The following is a 14,867-nucleotide window of genomic DNA, read 5'->3' on the forward strand; positions in this document are numbered from 1 at the left end:
TCTCTTCCTCTTTTGTGTGGTTTGGTGTTCCTTTACCTGCTCAGTATTCCTCTGTCTCTTCATCTTGCTTATATTGCTGAGTTTGGGGTGGCCTTTCTGTATTCTGGCAGTTTGTGGAATTCTCTTTATTGTGGAGTTTCCTCACTTGGGTGGGGTTTTATAGGTGGCTTGTCAAGGTTTCTTGGTTAGGGAAGCTTGTGTAGGTGTTCTGGTGGGTGGAGCTGGATGTCTTCTCTTTGGAGTGCAATGAAGTGTCCAGTAATGAGTTATGAGATGTTAATGTGTTTGGAGTAACTTTAGGCAGCCTGTATATTGGAGCTCAGTGCTGTGTTCCTGTGTTGCTGGAGAATTTGTGTAGTATGTCTTGCTCTGTAACTTGTTGGCCCTTGGGAGGCACTTGGTTTCAGTGTAGGTATGGAGACGCTTGATGAGCTCCTGCCGATTAATGTTCCCTGGAGTCTGGAGTTCACTGTTCTCAGGTTTTGGACTTAAGTCTCCTGTTTCTGGCTTTCAGTCTTATTTTTACAGTAGTCTCAAGACTTCTCCATCTATACAGCAGCATTGATAAAACATCTAATTTAAAGATGAAAAGTTTCTCCACAGTAAGGGACACCCAGAGAGGTTCACAGAGTTTCATGGAGAAGAGAAGAAGGAGGCAGGAGTTAGAGGTGACCTAAATCAGATGAGGTGGGATCAAAAGAGGAGAAAGCATGCTAGCCAGTAATCATTTCCTTACGTGTGCTCCACAGTCTGGACCACTCAGAAATGTTCATGGAGTTATACAGAGAAGGGGGAGAAAGGAGACAGAGGTGGCCTGGAGGATAAAGGAAGGAATCAAAAAGAGAGAGAGAGACCCAGCCAATAATCAGTTCCCTAAGTATTCTTCACCATCTGGAACACACAAAGAAATTCACAGGGTTGGGTAGAGAAGAGAAGCGATAGGGAGGAGATAGAGGTGTTCTGGTGGAGAAAAGGAGAGTCCAAAGGGGGAGAGGGCAGTCAAGCCAGTAATCTCGCTCCCAGGTAAAAATGGGTAGTGAAGATTGGGTTCTTAAAAAGGTATAAAATGATAACAAATACCAAAAACCAAAGATTAAAAATCTAGAGTAGAGTTTGGAATTCCAAAAATAGAATATTAAAGAAAAAGAAAAGTGACAAAAATTATAATACATATATATATATATATATATATATATATGTAGATTGCTTTAAAAAATAGGGTAATTTTTTTCACAAAGTAATCCATTCACTTCAGTCGCTCAGTCGTGACCCCATGAATCACAGCACACCAGGCCTCCGTGTCCATTAGCAACTCCCGGAGTTCACTCAGACTTGCGTCCATCGAGTCAGTGATGCCATCCATCCATCTCATCTTCTGTCATCCCCTTCTCCTCCTGCCCCCAGAGTCTCCCAGCCTCAGAGTCTTTTCCAATGAGTCAAGTCTTCGCATGAGGTGGTCAAAGTACTGGAGTTTCAGCTTTAGCATCATTCCTTCCAAAGAAATCCCAGGGTTGATCTCCTTCAGAATGGACTGGTTGGATCTCCTTGCAGTCCAAGGGACTCTCAAGAGTCTTCTCCAACACCACAGTTCAAAAGCATCAATTCTTCAGCTCTCAGCCTTCTTCACAGTCCAACTCTCACATCCATACATGACTACTGGAAAAACCATAGCCTTGACTAGATGGACCTTAGTCGGCAAATAATGTCTCTGCTTTTGAATATGCTATCTAGCTTGGTCATAACTTTTCTTCCAAGGAGTAAGCTTCTTTTACTTTCATGGCTGCAAACAACATCTGCAGTGATTTTGGAGCCCAGAAAAACAAAGTCAGGCACTGTTGCCACTGTTTCCCCAACTATTTCCCATGAAGTGATGGGACCGGATGCCATGATCTTTGTTTCCTGAATGTTGAGCTTTAAGCCAACTATTTCACTCTCCTCCTTCACCTTCATCAAGAGGCCTTTTAGTTCCTCTTTACTTTTTGCCATAAGGGTGGTATCATCTGCATATCTGAGGTTATTGATATTTCCCCTGGCAATCTTGATTCCAGCTTGTGTTTCTTCCAGTCCAGCGTTTCTCATGATGTACTCTGCATGGAAGTTAAATAAGCAGGGTGACAATATACAGCCTTGACGTACTCCTTTTCCTATTTGGAACCAGTCTGTTGTTCCACGTTCAGTTCTAACTTTTGCTTCCTGACCTGCATATAGATTTCTCACGAGGCAGGTCAGGTGGTCTGGTATTCCCATCTCTCTCAGAATTTTCCACAGTTTATTGTGATCCACACAGTCAAAGGCTTTGGCATAGTCAATAAAGCAGAAATAGATGTTTTTCTGGAACTCTCTTGCTTTTTCCATGATTCCGCGGATGTTGGCAATTTGATCTCTGCTTCCTCTGCCTTTTCTAAAACCAGCTTGAACATCAGGAAATTCACGGTTCATGTATTGCTGAAGCCTGGCTTGGAGAATTTTGAGCATTTCTTTACTAGCATGTGAGATGAGTGCAATTGTGCGGTAGTGTGGGCCTTCTTTGGCGTTTCCTTTCTTTGGGATTGGAATGAAAACTGACCTTTTCCAGTCCTGTGGCCATTGCTGAGTTTTCCAAATTTGCTGGCATATTGAGTGCAGCACTTTCACAGCATCAACTTTCAGGATTTGAAATAGCTCAACTGGAATTCCGTCACCTCCTCTAGCTTTGTTCATAGTGATGCTTTCTAAGGCCCACTTGACTTCACATTCCAAAATGTCTGGCTGTAGATTAGTGATCACACCATCATGATTATCTGGGTCATGAAGATCTTTTTTGTACAGTTCTCCTGTGTATTCTTGCCACCTCTTCTTAGGTAATAGGTTAATAGTAGGTTATAAACATGAAAATTAAAAGACTAAGAGTGGTCTTAAAAATTAAAAAAACAAAGAAGAATAATCATAAAAATTGTAAAAATATATCTAGGACTTCCTCTGGTGTTGTTATGGGCAGTGTGGGGTCAGTTCATTTTCCAATAGTTCCTTGGTCCAGCTTATATTTCTCAGGATCTATAGGCCCCTTCCTATGTAGTTGGTACTAACTACAGGGTTTTAATCTATTGAAAGTGTCACTTCCAAGGTGGTTCCCTCTGTTTTAGCTTCTTCTGTTTGCTGGTCTCTTCAGTGTCTGATTTCTGCCCTGACACAAGGCGGGGGGGGTGGGGGGGGGGACACGTTTTTAGGCTCATTTGTTCAGTCATGCTGTGGGAAAGGAGGGGCGCTGTAAACGAATAACACTGGTATGTGCTCCCAGTGTCTCAGCCACACTGGGCCTTCCCCTTCTCAAGGCATATGTGCCCTCCCTCCCCACACTGCTCAGGCTCTATGTTGTTCTGCCAGGAACCATCTGAGGCCAGCCCTGGGGTGCATGCACCTCCCAGGTCTAAGCCGCTCAGGTTCAGGCACTTGGGTAGTCCTCAGAGGTGCACACTTGGTTGGGCCTGCGTTTTGTGCCCTTCCCAGGTCTGAGCAGCTCAGGTGATCAGGTGTTTGGGGAGCACAGTCACTGTGACTTATCACCTCCCCCATCTCTGCCGCTCAGTTTTCTGGGTGTACTACTGACGCACCTTCTCAGGCGGATGTTGACTGTCCAAAACCCCAAGAAGTCTTAGTTAGCAGAGAAGCCTGCTTGCAGTTTGATGGATAATGTCTCTCTGGGGCTGCAATTGCTCCCTTCAAGCTCTGGCTGCCTTTCACCGGAGGGGGATGGTCTGCAGGCTACTAGCTCTGTATACTCCTTTGTTCTGTAGCGGGCCCGGCAGTGTCTTAGGTTAAGGCTTTTCACGTAGTAGCTATCCCATAGTCTGCTTTACTAGCCCAAGTTAGTTCTCTCAGATTGCCCTCAGGGCATTCAGGCCTGGTCCTTACTCTAAGCATTGCAGTTCATGCCTCCCTGCCCAGCCCCTTCTTGCTAGTGGCGGATGAAGGCATCTGCGCTGCTTCTCCATTAGGGGAGTTACCACTGGGCCCACAATCTGTGAGTTTGAATTATTTATTTATTTTTCCTCCCAGTTATGTTGCCCTCTGTGCTTCGCCACAGACTTGTCAGTGAGAGCATTTGCTTGTGTTTGGAAACTTCTTTCTTTTTAAGACTCCCTTCCCGGGACAAAGCTCCATCCCTACCACTTTTGTCTCTCTTTTTGTCCTTTATATTTTTTCCTACCTCCTTTTGAAGACAATGGGCTGCTTTTCTGGGTGCCTGATGTCCTCTGCTGGCATTCAGAAGTTGTTTTGTGGAATGTACTCAGCATTTAAATGTTCTTTTGATGAATTTGTGGGGGAGAAAGTGGTCTTCCTGTCCTATTCCTCCAACAACTTAGAACCACCCAGCAAAGTAATATTTCAACATATTTTTTGAGTGAAGGCATTTAAGAAAGGAGGTAATAAAATGCTTTAAAAAAACTGAGAAAATAAATGGACATGCGATAGGAAAATGTTGGGAACACACAGAATTCATAAAATAAATGGGAGAGACAAGAACATGTCAGAAAGGAAACTGTATTACATGGAAAACAAAAGACAATTGACACCATTGAATAATTTGCATAAAGTCATATGAAGGATATTTAAAATTTTCCTGGAAAAGTTAAAATGAATGGGGAAGAATTACTCCAAAGTAACAAACATAGAAGAAGTCAAATAATATAAGAAACATGTGCATTCACTGGTCTTGGTATCAAAAATAAAGAAGGGAAGAGAACACATAAAATCGTAAATCAAAAATCTACATTAAATGTCAGGAGAAAGGGTATTAATTTATGTAACCTTGGAAATTAGTGGAGTCTGCAAAACTAATTGTAAAAGGAACTGCACATAAGCTCTGCCTTCTGCACAGTAATTTGTTACATGTGGAATATGGATGAATCATTCTACTTACAGTGAAATGAAAAGTTTAATTAGTGAATGGCAGATATGGCCATGTTTACACTGATGAAATGTGATATTACAGACAAGGGGATACAGATATCAGTATAAACATGTTTTATTCAATGTAGATACAGAAGACTACATATATAAATATTTATTTATTATATCAGCTAGTATATAAACATATATTTCCTTTATATGTCAGCTGAGAGGAGCTAAAATCAGTGAAACTCCAACAAAGAGTTAGCACTTATAGTGCACTGGATGCATGTACACTTGTTTTCTAATACCGCCTATAAAATGAGTCATGGATCATTGGAAAATAGGCTTATTCTAAGCTTAGGTACAGGGAATTTACAATATTAGCCTAGAGCATAACATAGTTCCAGAAAGTATGGAAGTCCCACCCTATAAAGGAGGTATGGCAAAGGGGCACAAGAGCCAACTAGAAAAGCTGCTATGGTCAAGACTGGAAAAATTTGCACAAAAGTGTAATATTGAATTATAACCCGTAGGGAAAATTACATGCCCATGGGTCCATACTTATGTTATTTAATTGCTACATAAACAAATACAAGAGTGGAGAAAAGACTAATATCCTGTGCACAAGAATTATAAGCAACTGACATGGAAACTGCCCTCAAGGACATTTAGAGTAACTTCCCATTTATTTTCTTTTTAATAAACATTTATTTTAATTGGAGGCTAATTACTTTACAATATCTTTGTGGATTTTGCCATACATACATTGAGCAAAAGAGACACAGATGCAGCTTCTCATTTCTTAAATCAGAGCTGCACGTTCTGACTTCTATCAAAGAGCATAGTACTGAAAGGAGGTAAAATGGTAAATTTACACTATCTCAACTCAGCAATTTAGAAGTAGAGAAGAACTTCCTCAATTTCAGTTTTTAAAACGCAACAAAATCCAACAACTAACATCATACTTTAAGGTAGAAAAGATAATAGGTTCCCACAAAATCAGGAACTATGAAGAGTATAACGTTTCAACACTCTTATTCAGTATCGTACTAGAAGTCATAACTATTTCAATAAAACAAAAAGATAAAAGTTACATATTGGAGAGAAATAAACTATCTTTATTCACACATGAACTGGAAGTCATGTAGATATTTCCACAGAATCAACAGATATTTTTTGAAACAAACAAATAAGTATATCAAGGTTGCAAAATACAAGCTAAATATACAAAAATAAATGCTGTGTATATAAGCAAGTAAAAAAGTAATTTGAATTACAAAATAACTTTCACCTATATTATCAACAAAAATTGAAATTCTTATATATGTTTAACAAAATATTTATAGGGTCAACAAGTAGAAAAAACCTTGCTAAAAATCAAAAAAGATATAAATAAATGGAAAGATTTCATGATCATGGACTGGAAACTGCTAAGATATCAATTACTCTCAAATTGATCTATTAATATATATTCAACATAATTAAAATTAAAATCCCAGCAAGCTTTGTTGTTTTTCTTTTTTTTTAATTCTGATAAAGTTCAGTTCAGTGGCTTAGTCATGTCTGATTTTTTGCGACCCTATGGACTGTAGCAAACCAGGCCTCCCTGTCCATCAGTAACTCCTGGAGTTTACTCAAACTCATATCCGTTAAGTCAGTGATGCCATCCAACCATCTCATCCTCTGTCATCCCCTTCTTCTCCTGCCTTCAATCTTTTCCATCATCAGGGTCTTTTCCAATGAGTCAGTTCTTTGCATCAGGTGGTGAAAGTATTGAAGTTTCAGCTTCAGCATCAGTCCTTTCAATGAATACTCAGGACTGATCTCCTCTAGAATGGACTGGTTGGATCTCCTTGCAGTCTAAGAGACTCTCAAGAGTCTTCTCTATACCACAGTTCAAAAGCATCAGTTCTTTGGTGCTCAGCTTTCTTTATATATAGTCAAACTTTCAACATCCATACATGACTACTGGAAAAAGCATAGCTTTGGCTAGATGGATCTTTGTTGGCAAACTAATGTCTCTGCTTTCTAATAAGCTGTCTAGGTTGGTCATAACTTTTCTTCCAACGAGTAAGCATCTTTTAATTCCATGGCTGCAGTCACCATCTGCAATGATTTTGGAGCCCCCCAAAATAAAGTCTATCACTGTTTCCACTGTTTTAGGAGACTTGTCATGGTTTGTACATTCTTTGGCCCAATGTCCCACCTGTATACAGATTAGGCATTTGCCTCCTTCCTTGTCCTTTAAGGATTTGGGCTTTGCCATAGGGCTTCCCTGAAGGCCAGCATGTGGGCATGCCTTATCTCTTTCCTTTTCTCCCTTCCCTGGGCTTTGACCTTCCTCTAGTGCCCTCTGTTATGAAAGGTATTGGTGGTTGTCTGAACCATCTCAGCTAAAGAGGCATCAGGGTCCTGTTGCTGTAGCTGTTGTAACTTTATCCCAATGTGTGATGCACATCAAGGCAGGAATTTATCCTTTAAAATCACCTGTCCCTCATAAGAGTCTAAGCCCAGATTGGTAAACTTTTGGAGGGTCTATTCTAGACTTTACAGAAAAGCAATGGGGTTTTTGTTGGGCTCCTGAGTTATTTCTGAGATTCAGCACAGTCCCATAACTAATAGGCTTCCTTCTATTCCCATGGGTGCATTTCCTTAGGTGTGAGTCTTTCTGAAGCATATCCTATCCAGTACTATCACAACCTGAGAGCCAGGTGTCACTGGGTCAGGGTGCAGATCCCCAGGTAGTCTGAGGCATGACAGCCTCCTGGAGATGGACTCACTAGGCAGGTCGAAGCATGTCAGCCTCCTGAGAACTGGGTCCCTGGGGAGGTCGAGACATGTTGACCTGCTGGAACCACCGGCCTGGCAGATCCCTGAGCAGGTTGAGGCGTGACAACCTTCCAAGGACCAGATCCCTAGGTAGGTTGAGGCAGGTCGACCTCCTGGGACCCCTGGATGGGAGTTTGGCATCCCCAAGGTTTCCAGAGTGACCAGTGCTGGGTAGGATTAAGGGGTTGTAGTCTTAACTCATTGCTGGTTTTTCCACAGCAGATAGGAATAGATACCATGATGTAAAGTAACCCAAGTTTGCGCCCTGAGACTGAGAACCTGATGAAACAGCCATAAGTGTTATCCTCTTACTGCTCTGAGGAAATGTAAGTCACTGATTTATTCCCCTATTACTCCATAAGAGCAATTTATGGTGTTTCCAATGGTAAACATTTCATTGTCATAGACCCACTTTAGGTAATAACAGAAGTATTAATGAAGGATCAGGTTATCAGGTCCTGCTAGGTGCATTCAGTTCAGTTCAGTTCCTTAGTCGTGTCCAGCTCTTTGTGATACTATGAATCACAGCACACCAGGCTTCCCAGTCCAAAACCAACTCCCGGAGTTCACTCAAACTCATGTCCATCAAGTTGATGATGCCATCCAGCCATGTCACCTCTGTCGACCTTTCTGCTCCTGCCCTCAATCCCTCCCAGCATCAGAGTCTTTTCCAATGAGTCAACTCTTCACATGAGGCAGCCAGGTATTGGAGTTTCAGCTTTATTTTTTTAATATAAATATATTTATTTTAATTGGAGGCTAATTACTTTACAATATTGTATTGGTTTTGCCATACATCAACATGAGTCTGCCACGGGTGTACATATGTTCCCCATTCTGAACCCCTCTTCCACCTCCCTTCCCATACCATCCCTCTGGGTCATCCCAGTGCACCAGCCCCAAGCATCCTGTATTCTGCATCAAACCTGGACTGGCGACACATTTCATATATGGTATTATACATGTTTCAATCAGCTTTAAAGTCAGTCCTTCCAATGAACACCCAGGACTGATCTCCTTTAGAATGGACTGGTTGGATCTCCTTGCAGTCCAAGGGACTCTCAAGAGTCTTCTCCAAGACCACAGTTCAAAAGCATCAATGCTTCAGCACTCAGCTTTCTTCACAGTCCAACTCTCACATCCATACATGACCACTGGAAAAACCATAGCCTTGACTAGACGGACCTTAGTTGGCAAAGTAATGTCTCTGCTTTTGAATATGCTATCTAGGTTGATCATCACTTTCCTTCCAAGGAGTAAGTATATTTTAATTTCATGGCTGCAATCTTCAGTGATTTTGGAGCCCAGAAAAATAAAGTCTGACACTGTTTTCAATGTTTCCGCATCTATTTCCCATGAAGTGATGGGACCAGATGCCATGATCTTCGTTTACTGAATGTTGAGCTTTAAGCCAACTTTTTCACTCTCCTCTTTCACTTTCATCAAGAGGCTTTTTAGTTCCTCTTCACTTTCTGCCATAAGGGTGGTGTCATCTGCATATCTGAGGTTATTGATATTTCTCCCGGCAATCTTGATTCCAGCTTGTGATTCTTCCAGCCAAGCATTTCTCATGATGTACTCTGCATAGAAGTTAAATAAACAGGGTGACAATATACAGCCTTGATGTACTCCTTTTCCTATTTGGAACCACTCTGTTGTTCCATGTCCAGTTCCAACTGTTGCTTCCTGACCTGCATACAGGTTCCTCAAGAGGCAGGTCAGGTGGTCTGGTATTCCCATCCCTTTCAGAATTTTCCACAGTTTATTGTGATCCACACAGTCAAAGGCTTTGGCATAGTCAATGAAGCAGAAAAAGATGTTTTCCTGGAACTCTCTTGCTTTATCAATGATCTAGCGGTTGTTGGCAATCTGATCTCTGGTTCCTCTGCCTTGTCTAAAAACTGTCTTGAACATCTGGAAGTTTATGACTCACATATTGCTGAAGCCTGGCTTGGAGAATTTTGAGCATTACTTTACTAGCATGTGAGATGAGTGCAATTGTGCAGTAGTTTGAGCATTCTTTGGCATTGCCTTTCTTTGGGATTGGAATGAAAACTGAACTTTTCCAGTCCTGTGGCCATTGCTGAGTTTTCCAAATTTGCTGGCATATTGAGTGCAGCACTTTCACGGCATCATCTTTCAGGATTTGGAATACCTCAGCTGGAATTCCATCACCTCCACTAGCTTTGTCCATAGTGATGCTTTCTAAGGCCCACTTGACTTCACATTCCAGGATGTCTGGCTCTAGCTGAGTGATCACACCATTGTGATTATCTGGGTCATGAAGATCTTTTTTGTACAGTTCTTCTGTGTATTCTTGCCACCTGTTCTTAATATCTTCTGCTTCTGTTAGGTCCATACCATTTCTGTCCTTTATTGAGCCCATCTTTGCATGAAATGTTCCCTTGGTAAAATTTTTTTTGACGAGATCTCTAGTCTTTCCCTTTGTTGTTTTTCTCTATTTATTTGCATTGACCACTAAGGAAGGCTTTCTTATCTCTCCTTGCTGTTCTTTGGAACTCTGCATTCAGATGCTTATATCTTTCCTTTTCTCCTTTGCTTTTCACTTCTCTTCTTTTCACAGCTATTTGTAAGGCCTCCTCAGACAGCCATTTTGCTTTTTTGCATTTCATTTCCATGGGAATGGTCTTGATCCCTGTCTCTTGTACAATGTCATGAACCTCATTCCATAGTTCATCAGGAACTTCACCTATCAAATCTAGTCACTTAAATCTATTTCTCACTTTCACTGTATAATCATAAGGGATTTGATTTAGGTCATACCTGAATGGTTTAGTGGTTTTCCCTACTTTCTTCAATTTAAGTCTGAATTTGGCAATAAGGAGTTCATGATCTGAGCCATGAATTGGGAGTCAGCTCCTGGTCTTGTTTTTGTGGACTGTATAGAGCTTCTCCATCTTTGGCTGCACAGAATATAATCAATCTGATTTCAGTGTTGACCATCTGGTGATGTCCATGTGTACTCGTCTTGTGTTGTTGGAAGAGGGTGTTTGCTATGACCAGTGCATTTTCTTGGCAAAACTCTATTAGTCTTTGCCCTGCTTCATTTTGCATTCCAAGGCCAAATTTGCCTGTTACTCCAGGTGTTTCTTGACTTCCTACTTTTGCATTCCAGTCCCCTAGAATGAAAAGGATATCTTCTTTGGGTGTTAGTTCTAAAAGGTCTTGTAGGTCTTCATAGAACCGTTCAACTTCAGCTTCTTCAGCATTACTGGTTGGGGCATAGGCTTGGATTACTGTGATATTGAATGGTTTGCCTTGGAAATGAACAGAGATCATTCTGTCGTTTTTGAGATTGCATCCAAGTACTGTATTTTGGACTCTTTTGTTTTCCATGATGGCTACTCCATTTCTTCTGAAGGATTCCTGCCCACAGTAGTACATATAATGGTCATCTGAGTTAAATTCACCCATTGCAGTCCATCTTAGTGTGCTGATTCCTAGAATGTTGACGTTCACTCTTGCCATCTCCTGTTTGACCACTTCCAAATTGCCTTGATTCATGGAGCTGACATTCCAGGTTCCTATGAAATATTCCTCTTTACAGCATTGGACCTTGCTTCTATCACCAGTCACATCCACAGCTGGGTATTGTTTTTGCTTTGGCTCCATCCCTTCATATTTTAATAATAATAAGTGGGGCAGATCCATGTGGCCTACAAGAGCACAGGGTCCTGGTTATAGGAGTTAGTAATTGGCTTAAGAACAAACTGATAAGAAGCAACAGACCAGATGTTCCATAAAAGTGGAGTGGAGATTTAATCTAGGGGGTATGTGTTTATCTTTAGGAGAATGGTGGCAAGGGTTTGGGCCCAAACTGCCTGCAGGGCTAACTCCCAAAGTGGCAAAAACTATCCTTGGATTCCTAATTGCCCTTTAAGTGATGCCACCAACAGATGGACTTCTAGCAGGCATTGTGTGCCTGTCACCTGCCCTAGTGGGTTCACTGAGAAATGCTGCTGTAGCACATGTTGTAGGAAACATGGAAGTTGAATGCCTGAATATCTGGAAGGATTGGATAGAAAGAGAAAAGAGAATTTGTTCAGTGTGTCCGCCTCTTGTGACCCCATGGACTGTAGCCTACCAGGCTTCTATATCCATGGAATTTTCCAGGCAGGAGTACTGGAGTGGGTTTCTATTTCCTTCTCCAAAAGGACTGGATACTATACAGTAATTTCCTCCCAAGGGCCAGCTATTTTCTGCTGTCCTGCCAGAAGATTGTGAAGGCAACACTTTGGGCCCAGACAGTGCTCAGGAGAAGAGCATGAAACAGGAGGGAAGGGGGCAGAACACAACTTTTGAAAGAATAACACAGCCAGGGCATAACATAAACTAATTACTATCAAGTGGGTCCAAATTGACAAGTCAAATTCAGCTATACCTTGATCCTCATCTGCAAGCTAAACGCCAGAGGTGCCAGGACAGTTCCAGGACACTGTCAAAAGACCAAAGAGTGGGTGATTCCCCAATTGTTGGAATGATCCTCCCACTCATTAAAATATGAAATCACTCAGCTCAGGAAAACTAACCACACCACATTCCATGGCCACCAATGCAATGGCCCACACCCTGTGAAGTGTGCTTCTCTAAATCCGAACAAATCCACCTCTTACCTATGGCTGTGTCTCTCACTGAATTTTTAGCAATGAGATATCAGGAGCCTGAGCTTCATTAGGTCCTAAAACCAGGTGCTGTGGATTTTGGCTGGGCTCAAGTCCCAGTCTGATACAACTGAGTGATTAAGTATAGCACAGAATCCCTGCCACGTTTGAGTCCCAATCTTAGGTAAATGGCTTCAAACACAATTTTCATAAATGGAAAGATGATGACCTGCCCAATACTTTGTAAGCAGTGGCATAGTTGGAGTGAGGAGCTGAAAAACAGGAGGAAAAAGCAGTGAGAAAAACGTGCCGAGGAATCCCCTTCACGACCTACTGGAAATCTGCTAAATACCTGACCTGTGCTCACAGTTTTCATTGGCTGGATTCTTGGCACAAAGAAGATTAAGGACAGAAGAACCCCCACCAGCTTGGGCAACAGCTACTAGAGCGCAGAAGATAATGGAGCCTTCAGGACACACTGGGGATTAACCTCTCCAAAATCCCTCAATTGCACCCACTGCTGCTCGTCTGTACATGGGGGGTTCAAAAAAACAAGAAACAAGAGATTGTAAAGAAATTAAGATTTTGTTGGCCATGTGTCCTTCCAGCCATAGAGGTGAGAACTGCCTACCCCAACCGGAGATCTCCTGGAATCTGAGACTGAGCCGTGTGAGCTTTCTGCTGAGTTTGTTTTTGCTGTCCCTATTTCCAGCATGGTGGGCTTCTTGTCACTTCCACTGCCCTGGGTTTTCTTCACATTCCACTTCCACTGTGGGAGCTTTCGCTGATTTGGGCTTCTGCTGTGCTTGGCCTCCACAAGAGCCAACCTGAGGTTGTGGGGGCCGAGCCGAGGTTGTTTCAGCCAGGTTAAATCTGACTCACGGCACCATAGATGTCAGGGGAGTATATAATTTCCCTGGTTCTATCTCACTGAAGCAAAAATTTGAAGCAAAGGACTAACCAGTGTTATAGCTCAATTTTATTGGCAAGCAAAGGAAAAATCCTCGAGGTGTGAAGCCAAGCCGACCCAAAAGACACAAAGTAAAGAGAAGCCCCTGGATCAATTTTGGCTCCTCTTTTTATATGTTTTTTTTTTCTCCTCCTCTTGAGCCTGCCCTATGTAAACTGGGCTAACCAGGAGGGCTGTTTGTTTTACCTGAGGTCCTCATTCTAGGCCTCAGACCTTCCTTTGTTATATTTTCACTTCTTTGTCTTTTAGCCACTGCCATTATGGACTTATTTTTCTTATTCTAACTACCTAACATATCTATCTAATGTGTCATTTAAGGCTTGTGTTTCCTTATTAATTTTCTGTTTTCATGGCCTGTCCATTGGTGTAAGTGGCATGTTAAAGTCCCCTACAGTTATTGTGTTACATTTACATAGTTATTGTGTTAGCTCAGATGGTAAATAATCTGCCTGCAAAGCAGGAAACCTGGGTTCAATTCCTGGGTCAGGAAGATCCTCTGGAGAAAGGAATGGCAATCCACTCCAGTATTCTTACCTGGAGAATCCCATAGACAGAGGAGCCTGGCGGGCTACAGTTTGTGAGGTCGCAAAGAGTTGGACACGACTGAGCGACTAACACTGCTACACTGCTATGTTGGGAGCATAAATATTTGCAGTTGTTATGTCTTCCTCTTGAATTGATCCTTTGATCATTATATAGTGTTCTTCCTCAGATCTTATAATATTCTTTATTTTAAGGACTGTTTTTTCTGACGTGAGGATTGCTACTGCAGCTTTCTTTTGAGTTTCATTTGCTTTCTTTTGATTTTCATTTGTATGTAATATATTTTTCCATCCTCTCACTTTCAGTCTATATGTGTCTTTAGGTCTGAAGTGGGCTTCTTGTAGACAGCATATACATATGGGTCTTGCTTTTGTGTCCATTTAGTCAGTGTCTTTTGGTTAGAGCATTTAATCCAATTACATTTAAAGTAATTATTGATATATATGTTTCTATTGCAATTTTCTTAATTGTTTGGGATTTGTTTTTGTACATTTTCTCTTCTCTTGTATTTCCTGACTATATAAGTTTTTTTATCATTTTTTGTAAAGCTGGTTTGGTGATACTAAATTCTCTTAATTTTTGCTTTGTAAAGTTTTTTATTTCTCCATCAGTTTTGAATGAGATCCTTGCCATTAGAGTATATCTTAGTGGTAGATTTTCCCCTTTTAGTACTTTAAGTATATCCTGCCATTCCCTTCTGGCTTGCAGAGTTTCTGTTGAAAGATCAACTCTTAAATGTATGGGGTTTGCCTTGTATACTACTTGTTGCTTTTCCCTTGATGCTTTTAATATTCTTTCTTAGTGTTTAATCTTTGTTACTTTCCTGAGTCAAGAAGATCTGCTGGAGAAGGGATAGTCTACCCACTCCAGTATTATTGTGCTTCCCTTGTGGCTCAACTGGTAAAGAATTTGCCTACAATATGGGACACCTAGGTTCAATCCCAGGGTTGGAAAGATCTCCTGATGAAGGGAAAGGCTTCAGCCTGGAGAATTCCATGAACTGTATAGTCCATGGGGTCACAAAGAGTCAT

The sequence above is a fragment of the Ovis canadensis genome, chromosome 2 (genome assembly GCF_042477335.2).
Source record: "Ovis canadensis isolate MfBH-ARS-UI-01 breed Bighorn chromosome 2, ARS-UI_OviCan_v2, whole genome shotgun sequence".
NCBI classification, from domain to species: Eukaryota; Metazoa; Chordata; class Mammalia; order Artiodactyla; family Bovidae; genus Ovis; species Ovis canadensis.